Here is a 21,492-nt window from a genome sequence, read left to right as displayed (position 1 = left end):
TGTTGTCATTAACCCTTTGCACTTTCCACCAAAACCTGGCTGATGCTGATGAAAGGGACAACAGAGTCTGTAGGGTGACTAAATGACTCAATTGAGTTTGGTGGAAGAAAGACAGACCCCCTTCTTTACGTTGAAGATTGCTCCAATGAATTGTATCCATTAGACCAACTCAAGGTGAGATTTAAGAATATTCAGTCTGAACCCCATTTGCTGAAGTAGGTTGGTGTTTGATGTCATTACTTCTTGTGCCTTAGGGGGAAAAGAAGTGCAAAATAACAAATCTTCCTGATATGGGAAATGGAAACCATCTTAAGTTGCAGAACTGCCACTTCTGGGCTAGTACCTTGGTGAAGGTCCTTGAGGATGTTGAGAGGCTGAATGGGAGCACCTGAAACTGATAATGTCTCTGCTCCATTGGAAATCTTGGAAATTGCTGGCTCTCTGGATGGATTGTTATATGGAAATATGCGTCCTCCAAATCCAATGTCACCAGAAAGTCAGCTTTCTTTATCAGTGGAATGCTCGACTGCAGTGCAATAATTCCAGACGGTTCCAACTTGACATACTTGCTCAAAAGCTTTAGGTCCATTTCTGGACAAAATGATCTGGTCTGTTTTAAAACTAAAAAGTGTATTGAAGAACAGTCATTTATCTTGTGAGGAAGAGAAACTGAAACTACCACCATTTTCTGGAGTAATTTCTCAACACCTGTCAACATTGTTTCACTTTTTACCTTGTCCATTCATAACAGTGTAAGTCTGAATATATGCTTTGGTATAGGATGATCAAAGGGAAACTGATAACCTGGTGGATGATTGACAGCACCCACTGATCCAAAGCATGTACAGCCTGATTCATCAAGCTGAAATCGGCTCGCAAAGGGTCAGATTCTGAGAATCTGGCCCTTTGCGAGCGCTATTTTTGCATTTGGGATTCATCATCCCAAATGCAAAAATCGGTAATTGCTAATTCGCTAAATTGCGAGGAATTACATTTAAGGAATCTCTATTTGAGATTCCTTAAATGCAATTCATCAACCATTTTTAAATTGCTAATTCGCAATTTCGGGCCGCTATTTACCGAGAGGTCAGACCTCTCGGTAAATAGCAAAAACTTAGAAAAATGCTTTTAAAAGCATTTTTCTAAGTTGCATGTTGCGCACACACATGTCCTTTGGACATGTGTGTGTGCAACACCTGTGTGAAATTTCATTTGAGGGGTGCTACAGGGTGTCCTGTGGACACCCCTGGCACCCTTCAAATCGCAATCTTATTTGCGATTAGCTAATTGCTAATCGCAAATAAGGAATACTCCCCATTCATTCCTATGGGCCTTTTGGCTCATAGGAATGAATGGCGAGTTATTCCTTATTTGCGATTAGCAATTAGCTAATCGCAAATAAGGAATTGTAAGGAATCGCATTTTTATTGCATATTCCTACATGAATCCCGTTTTGCGAGTCCTTAATAGCGATTCGCTATGAATCGCTATTAGGGCCTCGCAAAACGGGAGCATGATGAATCAGGCGGCTAGTGTCTATTGAGGCAGGAAGAATTGAAGACTTGCTCTTACCACTAAATAGTCACTTCTGACTTGATTCTTGATTAGCTTATCTTTGTGGTCAGGATTTGTTGCCAAACGCAGCTCCAGACCTCAAGCCTAGCCAACTGTTATCTTGTTTTCCTTGAAAGTTGACTTTTTCCCCTTGAAACAGCGTGAGGGTTTTTAAAATATTCTTCTCATCAGATCTCGAATCATCTCATTTGACTCATTTCCACAAATTTGGGGACATAGGAAAGGCAGTTTAAGAGTAGTTTTTTATTTGTCTTTAAGTTTCCAGAGCCTCATCCAAAGAAGAAATCTGCATCCAGCCACTGCTGCCATTGCCCTTGCCGAGGATGCCCATAAATTGTTGAATTTCACATCTAAGAGGAACTGCGACAGAATCTCCATCTTTGCCAGGATTGCAATAGGGTCAAAGTTCTGCTGAATACATAAATAAAAATAAAAATCCTTTAGTAAAACATGTCAAGCATAAGTGGTGTAAGTACTAGCATGTAAAACAAAATTTGATGCTACACATGACCTCTTTAGGACTGATTCCACCTTCTTCCCAACTACATCTGACTCCTCAGAAGATAAAGAAGAAGGAGACATCTTGGATGCCAAAATAGAGTTCACTTGCAAACTTTATGGAAATGTCTCCAAAAATTGTTCAATGGGGTATCCTTCCTTATTAATCATGGGGCATTTTTTTTTACTTCTTTCCACTACTTGTAATTATATACTTTATGAGGCCAAGCAAAGGAACATCATCCACCAAACATGTACTGGAATGAGCATAAAACCTGCACTAATTTCCTTTTAAACTGCCCTCACAGCCACCAAGTCTCATGACAGGTGAGACTTGGGGCTAAAAAACAGTGTGCCGCCTCCCTGTAGCGAGGCGTACATTAGAGCACTGCTGAGGTGTCTGAGAACCACTGCGTACTCGGTTCCTGAGTGGCCAGCCCACTGGTCCACACTAGACAGCTCCCCGCCCCAGTCTCGAACATAAACAGGAAGCACAACCATGGGAGGGGCACTGAGCTCCTGTTCTGACCTGCACAAGGAGAGTACACTTGATAATCACATATTTGAGACTTTGACAAAGGAATGTAGCGCTTCTCTGTCTCTGACAGGAACGAAACAGGAATTGTGAAATGGGGGAAGGAGCTTTTAAGCTATCATGCTAACATAAAAAAGGACTAGAATGTAGAGAACCTGTCGGGGATGGTACTGCCCTCACTATGGTTCCAATTCTGAGTTTGGTGGGGTGGGAGTGGGGCAGGACACCACCGCCCTGCTCTTATACCGCCAAAGTTCATTGCCAGCAACCCACCAGATTACAAGTATTCTTGCTGTCTGGCGGGACGTCCTTTGGCGTTCCCATAAAAAAGCACCGCCATAGGAACACCAAAGCCCGTTCCTGTAAGGCATGGACTCGGCAGTCCATGCCATGCAGGAAAGGGGGTGCTGGCACACAGGGTGGCACCACATTTTCCCCCTGAGGGGGACATGTCGCTTACCGCCATGAAAAGGCTTACATTGAGGAAACTTGTAATATGCTTGGCGGTGCCACAATGGCACCACCTGCATATTACTGCCTCACACCACTGCAACACTGCTGGGGAATGGAAGTTCCCCAGCGGTTGCAGCGGGCCTGCGGCGGTCCGACCGCCAAACTCAGAATAGGGCGATCAGAACACTGGTGTGGCGGGAGCCGCCAAGCCACTGTGGGGTTGGCAGTCCTATGGGCCGCCAAACTCGTAATAACCACTATGAAATAAATAGGACAGGAGGTCCTATGATGATTCCTTTGTAGATTCATGGCAGGTATGTACAAAATAGGTAAATTCAGTGAGATAATTATGTTCATGCCAAAATTTACCTTTGAGAATAGGGCCCGATGTTTTCAGTCGCTTGCTCTTTAAGTGGCTGTCCCAGCCTTTAAGACTTTCAATGCGGTTAATAATTGGGAGTCACGGTGCTGTGTGAAAAAACAAGGAATAACACGTAGAAATCATCTTTGAACTTATTTTGAGCTTACAATTACCACATTCTATGAATTTTTCATTCACTTTTATCACTCGTCTGAGTTGGAGGTAACAGCAAATTCTAAATGTTTGTGGGCACTAAGTCAGCTCTAGAGTAGAAATATGTAAATATGTGCCTTTTTTGTGCTATGTCGGATTCTCAGGGCCTCTATATGTTAATAATATTGACACGTATGCTCTGCCATTCTAGATGATAGTATTGACATACAATGATTGATTCATATGAGTGTGTCTCATTGAGTCTTGTTAAACCATCAGTTAAAACGATTCTTTTCCGTCAGGTAAGGTCTTTTCTGACAGTGGAGAGGCTTTTACAGGATTAAGGGCCCGATGTAGGTAAATGCCATTTACCGATTTTAAAATACCGAATCCTACCGATTCGTTATTTCAAAATCGGTAAATGGTATGTAGGTCCCAACATCTGGATTCGTTACCGAATCCTTAACAATTCTTTAATTACCGATTCGGTAAATACCGAATCGGTAATGCCCATTCATTCCTATGGGCTTTGAAGCCCATAGGAATGATTAGGCATTACCGGATCGGTAATTAAAGAATTCACAAGGGTGCAGGGGGTGTCACTTTGACACCCTCTGGCACCCCCAAAACAGGCACAGGTGCCATGTGGCAGGCATACCTGCCCTAAGGGCAGGTCTGCCTGTCACATGACATAGGTGTGCATGCACACATGTGCATGCACACCGGAATCGGTATTTTACCATGGATTTGTATTCCATGGTAAAATACCGATTCTGTAAGCCATGTACAGAATGTACATTGCCTACCTACATTGCATTTTCAGTAATTTTACCAAATCGGTAAAAATTACCGAATCGGTAATTATTTTACCGATTCGGTACATATTACAGAATCGGTAAATTTACCGATTCAGTAATTATACCGATTCGGTAAAATTACCGAAAATGTGCCCCTACATCTCGGTAGCCCTTTACCGATCGGAAACGGCCGAAAATCGGTATTTTCGGCCGATTCGGATCGGTAAAGGGCTACCTACATCGGGCCCTTAATCTACTAAAGTATCTTCAAACCGACAGAGCCTGTGTAATTACTCAAAACACTGTCATGTGAAATAAACTAATACAAAACACAATAAACGTACGCACAGCAGGGCTGGCTTTTGCACTGGTGGTGCCCTGTGCGACAATATTTTTTGGGAGCCAACCCCCCAATGACCATCTCTGATACGGATTCCCTCACTATCACCATTTAACAGGGCCCCTCAATAATCACTGTCTCTCAGATTCATTTAGTTTTATAGCACCATTCATACCAGTGTAAGGTGTTAGGGTACTTTACATTACCCACACATTGAACAGAGACAATCACTCATACATGTATAAATCAGTGTATAGGAAATGTTACGTAAGACAGAGGACTACAAAGTTTAGGAGTCACATGTCATCCATACTGGTAGGCAGTATAGGTTGAGTACTTGGTCTGGAAAAGCACAAATTCAGAACGTAACACCATTGTGAGGGGTTCTCTTTAATAATAAAAATTGATTTCTACCCAAATGAACACTTTTTGCAAGATTAGGATAATGAAAGACAGGGCAAGTTTGTTTTAGCTCTAAATTATACCTTGCAGTTTGCATGAAGCTCTTTGAGGACAGTTAATCCTCACTGTTCTATATTAGGAATTTAACTTATAAACTGCAAGTAACTAAATGAGTGGAGAAGTGTGGCCTGATCATTCTTTCCTCGGTGCCTATTCTAATCATGGGTCCCACTCTGTAACTCTGGGCAATAGCTTGCTTAATCTCCACAACGGCCCCAACAACGCTAGGATGCCTGGCTTCACCTTAGGGGTGCCCAGGAGTGGGCCCTTCACAGGGAAAAGCCAGGAAGGGTTCCACAGCGGTATGCGTACAAGCGCCTGAGATACCCCTTTGGGGGTCGATTCGGGTGCTATACAAATACTACTACATTTACATTCACATCTCTCTGACCAAAGCAGTAAGACACTGAGCTATTTACATTATAGGCACTTTTTGATCTACATGGTAGACGTTAATTGCAGCAGACATGTTAACCCTCTGTGCTACCTCCCCATGAGTCAAAACTTCCACTAGACAAAACTCCAGTCCCTCTCCAGGAAGAACACTAATTACCGGAGTTATCTTGACCTTTTTATTGATGCCTGAAAATTGCTGAAGGCAAGGAATGCGGCAGCAAGTGCATTTAAAATGATACAATATACTTGCAAACATGGGGTCCCCATCCCAAGTCAGCACCCGGTGCAGTGGCACCGATCACACCGCTCTAGAGCCAGCCCCGATGCAGGGCTGTCTTCGGGGCTGGTGACCTCTAGTGGGCAATCTTTGTTGACACTCTCCACCCCCAAAAACCGCCTTCTCCACTAATTCCCTCACTACCCGCTCCACCAGTGCCCCTCGCCTCTCCATAGCCCCTCTCTCACATGCATTTTTTTTTTACAGCGCTACCCATACCAGTGTAAGGGTTCAGAGCACTTTACATCACACACACATTATACAGAGCCAATCATTCATATGTATGTATTTCAGTCTAAAGGAAATGTCACATAAGACAATAAGGGTTACAAGGTGTAGGAGTCACATGTCACCGATACTGGTGGGCAGTATATTTTAAGAGGGTTTGGTCTGGAGATGTAAACAAAGGACTAGGGAACCCAATAAGTCAGAAGGGACCAAGGGTAGCAGTATGTTATTTGAGACAACGGTCCCTTTCAAGAAAAATACTTAACGATTACCACAAAACTACAATCAGGGTTGGCTATATTACTGTCCAAATAGAGTTATTTGTATTTATTTACATATTCGATAAACACGAAAAAACACACAGTATCATGAAGTGAGCAGGAGGTGACGAGGTTCTGTAAATCAGCAGATTTCCTGACCTCAGGCATATAACTGCTTGGGGACTTTGTGGTGCTACAAAATTAACAGTAGTCACAGTTAAAAGAACATCTGGTACTCCAGATAAATCATGAATAGCAGTTAGAGGTAAGATGTGGTTATCGACGATGTTTCGATCCCTAACAACGGTTATGGGATCATCATCATCAGGACTAGTGAATCAGAATGCCTGAGAGGTTGCCTTAGTAAGGCAGGGAGGTGGGCTAGGAGAGTTGAAGGGCGGAGGAGGTCTGGAGAAGCACAAACTCAGGATTTAAAATGTACCACAGTGGTTGCCTTTACTAAGTCAAGTCAAGTCAAGTCAGAGAATTTATATAGCGCACTACATACCCAGAGGGTCCCAAGGCGCTTAAAGAGGAGGGGAGGATTATTTGTCAAATATCCACGTTTTAAGTTGCTTTCTGAATGCTAGGTGGTTCTGGGTGAGGCGAAGGTAAGATCTGATGGACAATATAGGCACAGTCGAATGCAGGCAGCGCAGTGCTACAATACCGAGTCTCGGTGGGGAGACAAGGGAGCGACCACTCAGGGCAGGAGCGAAGAGAGCTACCCAAATGCACCCTTTTTAGCAACATTATGATAACGAAAGACTGGGTAAAAACATATTATTATAACTTGTACCGTGCAGTTTGCATGCATCTCTTTGATGACAGTTCATAGCTAAATGTGCTATAGTCGGGTTGTAACTTGTGAATTGCAAGTAACAAAAGGATCTCTCAGACAAAAGCAATAACCCACTGACGACCCGCATAAAATACAGTTCAGTGATTCGCGTTGTGCTCGTTCTTTGCAGCAGGCACATTAACGCTCTGCACTACTTTATGATGAATCAAAACTGCCCCTAGACAAAACTCTGATCTCGCTCTTCAGCAGTAACATTAATCACCAGAGTTACCTTGACTGCTGGACACACAAGGAACTCTGCAGCCGCTGCCTTTAAAACCCTAAGCATTTATACATATGTGGCCCTCGGAGGTCAGCTTCAGGTGCGGCTGCACAGGTCGCACCGCCCTGAAGTCGGTCCTGCACTTACACTATTGTCACAGATATCAGGTTCTACCTGAGACTGCCACCCCAAAATTGCCGAACTCTATTTCGAGACTGACCTTCCATTAAAATTATTTTAAATCTGTTGCAGGCATCGTCAACTATCATTTTCAACAAAAATCGCACTTGTCAAAGTACCAGAAATAAACTTGCAAGATATGCCATGAAACGATGGGTGTGTGTGTGAGTGCTTAGATCCGCGAGTTGTGCGTATTTGAGTGCCTGTGCTTACAATACTTTAATGGGTGCCGATCAGGTTTTAGGCACTTATTATTGTAAAGCATTACACATTTCCTACTAATTGTTATTATATGTGACATCCTTAATGGACTATGGGCTGTATCTAGGAGTACTTTAGATTGCGAGGAAACTGCGCCATTCGGACTTAGAAATTAGTGAATCTCTTTTGTAACTCTTTTTACAGTGTGTAAATATTTTAACTATTAAATGATGTGTTTTACTGATTGTACGTTCATTATTGTAATGATTTTTATTAATCACACAATAAAGTTTGATACTTATACTGAGTGCCTGTGTGTGTGAATTTTTATACATTTGGGAAATCAAATCTTATGCTTAAATACTAGCATTCTCTAAACTCTCTATAAGGGCCTGCTTTAGAGCCTAGCTGAGTTGTCCTTCTTTCCTTTCTGCAGCACAGGTGTAAATCAGCCAATCCCCGCCAGTTGCCAGCCACAAAAGTCCCAGTATCAGAAAAAGGGACTTCTTGCTGCGAGACACGCTGTCCAACAGTGTTCTACTTATCATGGTGGGACCTGGGTAAATAATAGATGAGCTTTAAGTTATTTGGTGATTGCCACATATGACGGCTTCTCAATTGGTGTGACCAGCCGTTTACTCCGGTTAATTTTACGGACTGCATTAGAAGGACAGCAACGTGAACGGTTGCCAGTAGAACAGTCGGCGACTGTGAATTGATTGTTTGGGATACACAATACTGCCAAGTATAGTTTCAACTTATTTGTTCTCCAACGATAGCAGTGACTTTGTTCCCTTGCATCTGATGATTTTGATACAACTTTTTGGGTAAACATTCATCTTTAGGAGATTGGTAAACTTACAAGTCTTTTGGGGTGTGACCAGGAGTGGTCCTACATGGTTCCGGATCGCATTTAGGATGTCATTTAGTCATGAACCTTAGGATATGTACTAGCTATTTGCCTTGAAAAAGTCTTTTGTAAGACGAAACACATGTCGGCAAGTCGTGTGCTGGGAGTTTATTTATGAAGAAACTGATTTTGGAATGAAAACAAATGAACAGCAAAATTACTACTTATTCTGGATTTTCTGTTTTGGAAGAGTATTGTTGAGAATGTCCCTATAGCTTAATTAATGGGATTGTACAAACAGAGGGTTGTAATACAAGTGTATAAAACTTAATAAGTGATACCAGGTGTGCTGGTAAAGCCCTACCAATTTTCCTTCCTTTGTTGCACATCCAGGTGTGCTAATAACACCTCTAGGTAGTAGGTGTTCAGGGCGAACATAGCACCCATACCTAATACTAGAAATCGGATATGTATATTTCATGCTTTTACTGAATGATCTTTGCAATGTGCTAACGAATATGCAGACATTTCCCTGTTAGTGAACACCACTACCTATTTCTCTTTTTGTGGCAGCCACGAAAGAGTATAGGCGTGAGACGACCTTTCATTAAATCTTTCTTTTTATTATTGCAGGCATAGGTGTTACCTGGTGCAAAACAAAAACACACACTTGTCAGCTCGACCAGATGTAAACATATAAATAATACTTCGTTGTGCTGCCTTCACAAACCCGGATCTTGGCGCGACGCAACACACCACAGACAGCGTGTCCAGTGGGGGGGAGGGGCAAAGAGGGTGGCCAGTGGGTGAGGGCAGGTATAAATACCTGTCCCCAGCCCACCGTGCACCGGATATGACGCCGAAGAGGTGCCAGACCGAAGAGGAGGACTCCCAGAGGAGCGGAGCGGGTGTAAAGAAGTTCAAGGGTGAGTTGTAAGTAAAATAAGTATTTATTGTAGAATAGGATCCCATCCACAGGATTAGCAGTCACCAGTAGCAAGGTCCAAGCTTAACTGCATAGATACTCTAAATACAACAATCTCAGAATCTGTACAGAGCATTCTAATGCATGTGGCAACCTGGCAACAAGCTGCATTGGCAGGATGCCACAGCGGGTCCCAGAGACAAGGCGCAGGGAGGTGCCTGAAGCAGCACTGAGAGGGCCGCCCTATTAAGGGGCCCACTGCGTGCGCCGCAGGTAGCTGTATTATCTGTTTGCAGAGTCACTGTGACAGCATGATGCACTCTCTAACTCCCAAAGTACCAACAATCACAATTACTGCAATCACATTTCTCCGAAAAGAGTGCTTTCGAAATAATTGTATGAATGCCATAAGATATGTACTTTGTTTGCTAAAATGTCAGGATTGATGATCTGATAGGTCAGCGAGTGGGCCAGTGTTTTGGCTCTTTGTGGATTTCTTTTAAAGCCTGCTGGGTCAGATTTTACTCTTAATTTGCCAGATATTACCACAAACGTTGCCTCCGGCAAGCACACATGCTTGACTGACCCATCAGCTGCCGCCTTTGTCTTTGAGCATCACAAGCACAAGCCTTTCTCAGCACAAACTCACACTCGTAGTAGCTGTCCATCAAACAATGGCCTACAAGCGCAGTCTCTCGGCTCCACCCCAGGTTTTTTTTTGCTAGCCAGGTCACCCGTCAAAATGGGTAATTTGAGCCCCAAGTCTCAAATGCTGGCTCCCCACCGCTGTGGCTTGTGAGCTGTGTGACTCTGCATTATTTGTATTTATTTTTTTGTCCTCATTTGTCTCCATTGTACCATTTCACTTTTATCGCCAATCGAAATGTCCATAACCTCATTTGCTTACATGAATTACCGACAATGGTGTAGCTGTAGAGCGCCCTTGAACAACCACTCACACCCTGTCGAACCCTGAACGCACCAGTACCTGGTGGAAAGAAATCTGCCACCATGGGAACCGAGGTGCTATCAGCCGAGGCGGAAAAAAGCTTAATCATAGGACCCCTGCTCTAACATAACACTATTTTCACCAATTCAAAACAGGTGCCCAAAATTGCTGCCTGCTGCGTCCCTTAATTGTGCTATCTCGAATTGACTCATGTTTTACAGAGGATACCCAATCTTCGTAACTTGGTGGAATTGATGATACCCACAAATTAAAGATCTCTCTGCGGGCCAATAAAACTGTATAAAATATTACATTTATATGATTTTTATTTCTTACACTATCAAAATCCATCAGTCCAAAAATAACTAGTAAAGCGCTTACCTCAACTTGAATCATCAAAGAATCAGACAGCGCTTTACTCACGGCCATCCAAAAGGGATTGATACTTGGACAAAGTAAAAACATATGGAGATCATCTTCCTTCGTGCTTCCACCTTTTGGGCACGCCACATCTCCTCCTGGGCCAAACTTTGATAACCTCCGGGGAGACCAATAAGCCCTGTGAACGGTGAAGAGATGATTCTTTCTTAGGTATGCAGGTTTTACTATTTTGTATAAAGTACGCGGAGACTGCCTGGAAGTTACTTTTTCCTCAAATCCGTTGTAGCCTCCAACCTTTGTACCTTTGAAACCAGCTTAAAACTTAGCGATACTTAAATCTTGAAATTCTTTGATCTGATAACTGGTTACATTCCTCCCAAGACATCCGTTGATTCTCGCGTAGGAGGTGATTCCAAACCGCCATGCCTGCTTCCCTCAAGGGTAAGGCCAAATCATCTTTGGCCCATTTTGGGGACCACGGAGAATCCCAGATAGGAGCATAATGGCTAAAATATGGCAACTTCACAGTTCTCCTAACTCTATACCATGTCTCAGCCATGCCTCTTAAGATTTTTAGCCTTACTTTTTTGAAGTTCTTTGGGTCCGCATACTTAAACATAAAACCTTCTTCCGTAAAATGATGGCTTCTCAACTGGACCTCGAACAGACTGCCTACTTCTAAATTAGATGGTGTAAGCAGAAGCATTCTTCCATTTTTTAACATAAAAGACCAGGAGTATAACCTCAATTCGGGTAACGCTAGGCCACCTTTTTCCAACCTCCTTCTCAACTTCTTCCAAGAAATCCTTGGCCCCTTAGAGGCCCAGATGAAAGAGCTAATCTGGCCCTGGAGTTTCAAAAACCAAGCTTTAGAAAAGGGAGGAGGAATCGACTTAAATAGGAACGTAAACTTTGGAAGGATTACCATTTTTATAAGATTAACTCGGCCAAACAGGGTCAGTGGAAGATGTGCCCAGTTCTTCAACAGGATGGCTACTTCCTTCTTAACTCTCTCAAAATTGACTTCCGTCAGCTTAGCAATATCCTCTGTAATCCTCACCCCTAGGTATCTCATCTCGTTAGTACATCTTATTCCATCTGCTGCGAGATTCCAAATCATAATCTCAGTTTTTTCCTTATTGATCTTATACACTGAGATTTTTCCAAAATCAGTAATAGTTGTTAAAACAGCCTCAAGAGCACTATGAACCTCACTAGTGAAGACCAAGATATCGTCTGCATATTTTGACTCTGCATTATTGATGTAAAATAAAAAAACTCAGCACAGCTGCTTCTGACCCAGCAGGTCCAGAGGAAAATCCAGGGCACTGCCCTCAATCTCCAATTGCAGTCTTTTCCTTATTTAAAAGGGGAGTTGGACACCCATAGGAGTGTCTTTAATCCCTTACTCCCCGCCATATTAAATCAGGGAGGTTGGTCACCTCTAGGGGTGCTCTTACTCACTTCTATATTACACCGGGGAGGTTGGTAATATGTAGGGGTCCTCTTACTCCCCTCTATATTACACCAGTGAGGTTGGTCACCCCTCCATATTACACCAGAGAGGTTGGCCACCTGTAGAGGTGCTCTTACTCCCCTCTACATTGCACCGGGGAGGTTGGTCACCTATAGCGATGCTCTTAATCCCCTCCATATTACACCGGGGAGGTTGGTCACCTGTAGAGGTGCTCTTACTCACCACTATATAAACCTGGGAGGTTGGTCACCTGTAGGGGTGCTCTTACTCCCCTCTATATTGCACCACTAAGGTTGGTCACCCACGCATATCACACCGGGGAGGTAGGTCACCAGTAGGGGTGCTCCTACTCCCCTTCATATTTAACCACGGTGGTTGGTCACCTGCAGTCATGCTATTACTCCTTTCCATATTACACCAGCAAGGTTGGTGACCTGTAGGGGTGCTCCTACTCTCCTCTAAATTACACTGTTGAGGTTGGTCACCTCTAGGGGTGCTCTTATTCCCCTCTATGTTACACCAGTGAAGTTGGTCACCCCTCCGTAATACACCAGAGAGGTCGGCTACCTGTAGGGGTGCTCTTACTCCTCTCCATATTACACCAGGGAGGTTGGTCACCTCTAGGGGTGCTTTTACACTCCTCTGTATTACACAGATGAGGTTGGTCACCTGTAGGGGTGCTCTTACTCCCCACTATATTACACCAGGGAGGTTGGTCACCTCTAGGGATGCTCTTACTCCCCACTATATTACACCAGAGAGGTTGGCCACCTCCATATTAGACCAGGGAGTTTTTGCGGTGCTCTTACTTCCTCCTTTATTGCACCAGAGAGGTTGGCCACCTGTAGGGGTGCTCTTACTCCCCTCGATATTACATCTGGAGGTTGGTCACCTCAAAGGGTGCTCTTACTCTCCTCTATATTACGCCAGGGAGGTTGGTCACCCATTGGGGTGTTCTTCTCCCCCCGGAATTACACCAGTGTGGTTGGTCACCTGTAGGGGTGCTCTTACTCCCCTCCATATTGAACCAGGGATGTTGGCCACCTCTATGGGCGCTCTTACTCCCTTCTATATTACACCAGTGAGGTTGGTCACAACTAGGGGTGCTCCTACTCCCCTCTATATTACACCCAAGAGGTTGATCACCTGTAGGGGTGCTCTTACCCCCCTCCATATTACACCAGTGAGGCTGATCACCTGTAGGGGTGATCTTACTCCCCTCCATATTACAGTGGGGAGGTTTGTCACCTGCAGGGTTGCTTTTACTCCCCTGTATATTACACCAGTGAGGTGGATCACCTCTAGGGGTGCTCACACTCCCTTCTATATTACACCAGTGAGAATGGTCACCTCTAGGGGTGCTCACACTCCCTTCTATATTACACCAGTGAGGTTGGTCCCCTCTAGGGGTGCTCTTGCTTCCCACTATATTACACCAGGGAGGTGGGTGTCCTCTAGGGGTGCTCTTACCCCCCTCTTTATTATACTGGGAGGTTGGTCGCCTGTAGCAGTGTTCTTACTCCGCTCTATATTACACCAGTGAGGTTGGTCACCTGAAGGGGTGCTCACACTCCCCTCCATATTAAACCAGGGAAGTTTGTCACCTCTCTGCATGCTCTTACTCCTCTCTATATTACACCGGGGAGGTTGGTCACCTGTACGGGTGCTATTACTCTCTTTCATTTTACATCGGGGAGGTTGGTCACCTCTAGGGGTGCTCTTATACCCCTCTTTATTACACCAGTGAGGTTGGTCACCTGTAGGGGTGCTCCTACTCCCCTCCATGTTAAACCAGGGAGGTTGGTCACCTCAAGGGGTGCTCTTATTCCCCTTTATATTACATCAGGGAGGTTGGTCACCTATAGGGGTGCTATTACTCTCTTTCATATTACACCGGGGAGGTAGGTCCCCTGTAGCGGTGCTCTTACTCCCCTCTATAATACACCAGTGAGGTTGGTCACCTCTTCGTATTACACTAGAGAGGTTGGCCACCTGTAGGGGTGCTCTTACTCTACTCTATATTAAACCTGGGAGATTGATCACCTGTAGGGGTGTTCTTCTTCCCTCTTTATTACACCAGTGAGGTTGGTCACCTGTAAGGGTGCTCTCACTTTCCTCCATATTGAACCAGGGACGTTGGCCACCTCTAGGGGTGCTCTTGCTTCCCACTATATTACACCAGGGAGGTCGGTCTCCTCTAGGGGTGCTCTTACTCCCCTCTTTATTATACTGGGAGGTTGGTCACCTGTCAGGGTGCTCTTACACCCCTCTTTATTACACCAGTGATGTTGGTCACCTGAAGGGGTGCTCCTACTCCCCTCTATATTACACTAGTGATGTTGGTCACCTGAAGGGGTGCTCTTACACCCCTCTATATTACACCAGTGATGTTGGTCACCTGGAGGGGTGCTCCTACTCCACTCCATGTCAAACCAGGGAGGTTGGTCACCTGTAGGGGTGCTCTTACTCCCTTTTGTATTACACTGGGGAGGTTGGTCACCTGTAGAGGTGTTCTTACTCCCCTCTATAATACACCAGTGAGGTTGGTCACCTCTTCGTATTACACTAGAGAGGTTAGCCACCTGTAGGGGTGCTCTTACTCTACTCTATATTAAACCTGGGAGATTGATCACCTGTAGGGGTGTTCTTCTTCCCTCTTTATTACACCAGTGAGGTTGGTCACCTGTAAGGGTGCTCTCACTTTCCTCCATATTGAACCAGGGACGTTGGCCACCTCTAGGGGTGCTCTTACTCCCCTCTATATTACACTATGAAGGTTACTCACCCTTAGGGGTGCTCTTATTCCCCTCCATATTACACCGGGAGGTTGACCACCTGTAGGGGTGCTCTCACTCCCCTCCATATTGAACCAGGGACGTTGTCCACCTCTAGGGGTGCTCTTACTCCCCTCTATATTACACTAGGGAGGTTAGTCACCTGTACGGGTGCTCTTACTCTCGTCCATAATACACCGGGGAGGTTGGTCACCTGTAGGGGTGCTCATACTCCCCTCCATATTAATCCAGGGAGTTTGGTCATCTGCAGGGGGCACTTGCTCCTTTGAAAGGTTTTTCAACATTTCCCTACGGAGCTTATGTATGAGCCCTGCATCACTTTTGCACCACGTGTGACACAGGGATCTCAATCTGATTTATGAAACCATGGTAAGCCACCCTGCGTGGCTTTGAGTAGCCTCATAAATCTTCAGTGAGGCGATGCAGCACAAATCTCTGCGGGAGGCGTTCCATAGGTGTTGCTGTGGGTTTTCCCACACAATACCATTGATTTCGACACTGCCCCCGATTTACAAAATCATGTAAATATGGGGCAGTGCCAAATCCATACCCCTCCCAAAGTGATGCATACTGAGGACATCTATGCTTCTTCCTCCTCGTTCGTTCCTCATCCTATGTGTCCTCTTTGGATTGCTTTCCTGCAGGAGGGTATCCCTTCTTGCACAAAACTATCCTCCATGCAACCGAGGCACCCATGCACCACGGTGCAAGGGTGCCTAAATTGGCGCTAGGCTTCTGAAACTGCGCCAGCGCAGGGGGAAAGGACAGGATGACACCATATTCCATAAATACGGTGCATTCCTGCCCTTTCACTTTGGCGTACTGCAGTGCAGCAAGGTGCCTTGCTGCGTGCGCTGCCCTACGCCAAAATGCCATAAATGAGGGCCAATGTTTGTATCTGAATAGTATGTGATGCTTATAGAATGTATTAATGTCCAGTGAACATTTCCATAGCTTGCTTGATATTGATCCATTAAAAAATATCTAAAAGCTAGGGCCTCAGCTGCATTGAATTAGGGCTCAAACCATATTGTTAGTTCTATGAATAAAGTACATGTGGAAGTATTACAATTTGTTTTCTCTAAATTGCTATTGATTAATAAAATGTTCGCTGAAATATTCAACGCGAACATAAAGTCTGGATTTGCACGTTGTAGTTGAATTGCTGCTCATGAACCACTTTGCACTAGTTTTCATTGCACATCCTTAGATACCAGAGGCCAGATTTATCAAGAGCTTGTGTTGCCCTTGTGTCATGCAGGGTGGCAAGCCCTTGAGTGAGATTTACCTTGCCATGCAGAACCGCATTGCGTGGCCCTGGGTGGCATCATAAATCCAGTCGCGGTGCGGGTAAGCAAGGTAGGGCGTGGAGCAGGGCGGGGAGGTGCTGGGGGGAAGTCGACAGGCGACGGAATAGGTTTTATTTATTTATTTAATTTGACCTATTCCATGGTCTGTCGACTTCCCCCATCCTACACCGCTTACCTGTGCCGGCCGCCACTGAATCAAGTGGCTCCCTTGCATTACTCTGCTGGGAAGGCGTTCCATGGGTGGGCCTGGGCCCACCCATTCACCCATGGAATTTTGCGCACTCCCAGGTATACTAACATGAGTAGGCCTGGGAATACTTCTAAATGATATGCCTTCCCAGGGGAGGCCCTTTTCTTCTCTTTCTACGTGTGCTGCATTCTGCAGTATATGAAGAAAGAGGGAACTGCCTCAAAGGATTGTTATTGTACTGGACGGTGTTCCTTCATGCACAAAAACAATCTTGCCTGTGGCTCAAGCACCTTGTAACATGGTGCTGGTGCGAGGCCGAACTCACGCATTGAGAGAACACGAATGGGCCATATCTTTGTCGATATGGTTCGTTCCAGCTCTTTTGATTTTACACAACACATCAAATTATCTCACTGTGTTGCGCTTTGTCAAATGTTAGTAAATCTGCTGGATCCAAGAATTCTTTGAATAATAATCTGCTTAACAACAAGTTTATTGACACCCTCTCTGAGACCCTGGATAGTCTGATGTTTCCGGTTACAAAGTGATGCACCAATCACTTTTTATTAATCACAGAGACGACTCAAATTGGTCTTCACACTTGCACGTGCCCGTCCACAGCACCGACACCTTCATCAGCAAGATGGGAGCACTCACTTCTGCAATAGACATGGTCTGATGGATGATTGCAGTAACACCTGGTGCAAAAGAGAAAACAGCGTGATCAGTCCAAAAGGCATGCTGCTGATGTGGTGGATGCCATTTGGATTAAAACAAATGAACTTTCAGCTTTCCAGAGACTGGCAAATCATTTCCTGAGGAAACTCCATCTGTTCTATATTGTATTTCTAGATAGCAAAATGGCATTCAATGTCATGTGCAAGATTCAACAGGCTGACTTCAGAAAGGGCTGCAGTTACTGCAAGTAGCTCACCTGAAAGGAATACAAGTGACAGAATGGCCAGAGGCTGTTTATCTTCCCTGGGCACCAGTTGCCATATTACAAAAAGTGCCCCGGGGGCGTAACGGGTAAGTGCGCTCGCTTTGTGCGCCTGCAGGGCACTTTGGTATAATATTGTTTTTACTTTTTTTGTATTTGTTTTAGTTAGTGTATTCATTTCAGTTGTTAATATTGTTGGTATAGTTGTTCTTAATTTTTTTAAGTAGAGTTCTAATTTTAAGTGTTTTTTTTAATGTATGTATCAGTGAGTTATAGTGTCATAGACAGTTGTCGGATTTGTAGGGGTACAGGGCGAGAAGTTATTCAAATGATACATATGTGTAAATTACTGTTTTATTTTCATTATTAATCTTTTTTTTATTGAGGCTTCATAATGAAAATATTTTAGTGTGGTCTATTATATTTTACAGATATAGTAAGTTATAATTAAGTCGCAGGTTGTTGGGCTTGCAGAGGTATGGGGGAAAGTTAATTAAATTATAAAATAAAACGTATTTGTAATTCATTTTTAATTGTTAATTAATTTTACAATTTACCATATAATCCACCCTTCCACGACCTTCCTCTCAAGGCAGCCTCACTTAAGCGTACAAAATAATGCCTACTCATGCCTTCTGGGAGCAATCATCTAAACAATCAGGATGAACATTCGCTAATGTCGAACATTCACCCATTTTGCTGCACCATCATTGCCACAATCAGCCACGTAGCTCATATGCCATACGTTCCCATTGCTCAGCCTCACCTCATTACACACCGCCACAACTCTTAGGATATGAAATCTTGGTTTCCCCCTTAGCGACTTTTATGTCTTTCTTAACTATTACCACTACCCTACTTAAACAAGCTTCATAACAAGCATAATATTTGTTTTATATGTTTGTGAGTTTTTTGTATCCCTACCCTAATCTTACCTCCTCTGGAGACCACACTACAACTTCTGACTTCTGACTCCTACATAGAACCTGGTAGAATGTTTGAATTAGGTATTCTTCCCGTTATCACTCCACATGGACTATACCGAGTTTTTTCATTAGGGTCAACGTCCATAATATTCCCTTGACCACTTTATCCAAGTTAATCTTCTCATTCACAGCCAACTGTGTTGTACCTTTAATTGCATGATTCAACCTTTCAACTAAGCAGTTACCATTAGTGTTATACAAAGTAGTTTTATGTTCAATTCCCAGTGAAGAAACACCTCCAACTGTCTAATTTTAATTGTACAGCTGTGTTGCTTACTAAATGTGATTGGCCCCCATTCTCCTTAGTACATCAGGGGGTCACCTCCCCCCTCAAAGCGCTGCTTCCTGTCTTCCTCATCTCATTACAGTGCAGGCACTGTCCTCAGAGGGCAGGGGTGCTACTCCTCTCTACCTCCTCTTTCTTCCAGAGGGACTGTGGAATATATTTACAAAGGGATAGCATCACCAGAATGTAACAATTAGCAACATTCTGGTGGTGCTATGCCCTTCTCCATATTTACAAAGCAGCATTAAGCTTAATGCCAGAACAACAAAAAAGTGGTTTCAGCACTCTAAAAACAGTAAAGAATTTCTTTCAAATGTCACATTCAGTATTCAGATTTTCTATCTGTTGACAATATGCACATAAGGAAAGAAGAAGTCCAGATTCAGTCGATGTATTTCTTGTTCCAAGATTTTTTCTCTTTATTATTCATATGACAGAAACTTCTCCCAGAATTAAAATCATCAAAGACATAGCCAACGCGTTTCGTCTCACTAGGAGACTTCTTCAGGGCTTCAAATCAGTAATGCATATAATCCTCAAGTTACGCAATTGAATGGTATTCACAATGTTAGTTACAATGGAACGTTCATTAACATATTCATAAAATCGCAAAAAATGGCATGATAACCACACGATCTCCAATGCATTTGAGGGTTGTGCGGGGAATGAGATTTTGGTATCAATTTATGATCAAATTAATTATTTATCTCATTCGTCAATTTTGGACCGATAGTATCTGTCGTTGAGTAAAAGACAACCCCCACATAGGTTTAGTCAAACCCCATTAAATGACGCCACTCGGAAGAACCACTTACAACTGATAAAGTTTAGAAGTTTTATATAAAAGTCAAATTTGAATGCAAATTACAATCCTCTTAGGATAAATCTCGAAGTATACAAAGAATACAAAATCAATTCCTTAATCAGCAATTTAAAGCTTCGATGTGAAGTGGTTCCCTTGCGTCATCTACAGAAAGAGAAAAATAATCAAGTTAAATCTGTCCCTACTCTATGCTAGGTGACTTCCCTATTTCGCAAGTTTCTTCCCTAAAAAGGTGTCAGCAGTTTGACTTCCAAAGAAGTTCAAACTCTCTTAGCCTCTAAAGGTAACTTAAGTTTAAGAAGCAGTACCCTATCTGCCTACCCATCCGCTCTTCTAAGGGTCCTCGGCCTACTGCTCCCTTGCGCTCTGATCTCTCTCAGCGCATCTGCTCAAGGCATCTACCCTTGCCTTCGCTATGAGCAATTCCCCTCGCTGTTCCTAATCTCCAATTGCTACCTTCTCCCCGGGGTGCTGTCCCTAAAATACACAATCACAGTGTGGGTGGAACGCCCCTTGACGCCCACCACGGACTTTCCCCGATGATGTCAGTTTCTGGCTCTTTCCATTGCTTCATATCTTCGCGTCGTCCGTTAGGTTGACCCTTCTCCTTAGATGTCATCTTCATCTTCTTGTTGGCGACTTTAGTTTGACACTTTCGGATCAAAAGTCAAATGAACTTAAACAAGACTTTAACTTACACCTATTTCTTGACCTTACTAGATCCTGTGAATGGTCATTCAAAACAAAGCTCAAATTCCAATCGCCTCCTCTCATGTTTAGGCAATAAACTTTGTTCGACATTTGTCACCTTAAATCTAACAAATGCTAGACTCTTCGGCTCGCACCTTCATGTGAAGACTATTCACGACTCCTGCGAGCCTACTAAATTACATACATTGGACTATGCTCCTGCGAACCCTTGGTCATTCAAGTTACAATCACAAATGACCTAACTCTTCCAGCATTCCTCCAAACTTCTTCTACACAGTATAACCTTTAACATATATTTATATATGAACGCTTTTAGCAAATACGTTTCTTCTAAACGAATACAATTTTACATAGAATATAAAGTTCATACAGAATATAATCTCATACATAGAATATAAACCCTATACATAGAACATAACTTTATATTCTTCATTACATCGTTATGTGTATGCTTCTTGCACATTTCTCCATGTTACATCGTCTTGCCGTTTCTGCAGTTAAAGTTACATACGTACATGAATTCTACTTTGCACGTTCTACATTTCGTAAGCATTTCTACACATTTCTTCATTTACCCATTAAGTATACCAGCTTTCTAAATCTAATACATTCTAAAATGAATATAGTTATACATTTCCTATACTCTGTTGTCACTTTCCGTTGACTTTTACGCTATAGACGTCAACTTCACGTTCGATATACATTTCATTCCTACGTTACACGATATGCTTGTAAATATGGCCTATACATAATTTTTATTCAAATTTGCGCTCTCTCAGTCCCCCCTTTGATGACTTTTAGGAGTCATCACTAAATGCAATTTGAATAACACCTTTAAACAGAACTAGTCATATCATTCCCTCTTTTCATCATTTCAAGTGCTCTCAAGCTTTTATACTGTTGATCTTGTAAAGCAGCTAATCTCCTTCCTTGTTCCTTCATCGATCTTTGTAACCGGTTCGTCTTATACCATTTATATAGTTTCACTAATCCTAACAATGTGATTATGCAAATTAATACTATTAATACAGGTTTTAATATGTACCACACTATACTTTTGCCAAGGTTAGCAAACCAACTTCCAACCTT

The sequence above is a fragment of the Lissotriton vulgaris genome, chromosome 6, assembly GCF_964263255.1.
Source record: "Lissotriton vulgaris chromosome 6, aLisVul1.2, whole genome shotgun sequence".
Lineage (NCBI taxonomy): Eukaryota > Metazoa > Chordata > Amphibia > Caudata > Salamandridae > Lissotriton > Lissotriton vulgaris.
This window is presented reverse-complemented; position numbering follows the sequence as displayed.